The sequence below is a fragment of the Gossypium arboreum genome, chromosome 2, assembly GCF_025698485.1.
Source record: "Gossypium arboreum isolate Shixiya-1 chromosome 2, ASM2569848v2, whole genome shotgun sequence".
Taxonomy (NCBI): domain Eukaryota; kingdom Viridiplantae; phylum Streptophyta; class Magnoliopsida; order Malvales; family Malvaceae; genus Gossypium; species Gossypium arboreum.
Genome location: NC_069071.1, coordinates 9,763,993 through 9,764,874, shown reverse-complemented (window position 1 = coordinate 9,764,874; position 882 = coordinate 9,763,993). Strand labels below are relative to the sequence as shown.

At 39.1% G+C, this 882-nt stretch overlaps 1 non-coding gene across 1 annotated transcript; it reads right to left on the bottom strand.

Moving 5' to 3' along the window:
- Positions 1-404: 404 nt before the first annotated feature.
- On the bottom strand, positions 405-510 carry LOC128289524 (small nucleolar RNA R71). Its single transcript, XR_008279169.1, has one exon. It is a non-coding gene; the product is annotated as a small nucleolar RNA R71 (small nucleolar RNA).
- Between the last annotated feature and the right edge of the window lie 372 nt (positions 511-882).

The following is an 882-nucleotide window of genomic DNA, read 5'->3' as shown; positions in this document are numbered from 1 at the left end:
CGATACCCGTTGAACAAGCAAATCAAAATCCTGCTCCTCGTACTATGTATGATTATGCTAAACCTACTTTAACAGGAACTGAGTCAAGTATAGTGAGGTCTGCTATTGCTGCAAATAATTTTCAACTAAAAACTAACACTATTCAAATGATACAGCGATTTGTTCAATTTAATGGTTTGCAGGATGAGGATCCAAACACTCACTTGGAAAATTTCCTGGAATTCTGTGATACATTTAAAATTAATGGCGTTTCTGATGATGCCATTCATCTTCTGTTATTCCCTTTTTCATTGAGGAACAAAGCTAAATAGCGGTTGAACTCGTTACCACAGGGTCAATTACTACTTGGGAACAAATGACCGAAAAATTTCTATTAAAATATTTCCCGCCGACTAAAACAGCCAAATTACGTAATGATATCTCTTCATTTGTGCAAATGGACTTAGAAACTCTTTACGATGCATGGGAGAGATCTAAGGACCTACTGCGAAGGTGTCCTCACCATGGACTACCTCTATGGTTGCAAGTTCAAACATTCTACAATGGTATGAACCCCTTGACAAGGCAAATGATTGTTGCAACAGCCGGGGGAATCATCAACAACAAAACACATGGAGAGGCTTATGAATTTATTGAAGAGATGTCACTGAATAACTATTAGTGGCAAGTCATGAGGACTAAGCCAACTAAAACAGCAGGCGTTTTTAATGTCGATTCGGTTACTATGCTGTCAAACCAGGTAGAACTTCTAAATAAAAAGATTGATGGTTTACTTGGTTCTACTCAAGTACATCCAGTAATGAGGTGCGAGACGAATGGAGGAGGAGCATGCACAAAGTATCAACCCCTCAACCCTAGCATCGGGGAGGAACAAGTCCAATA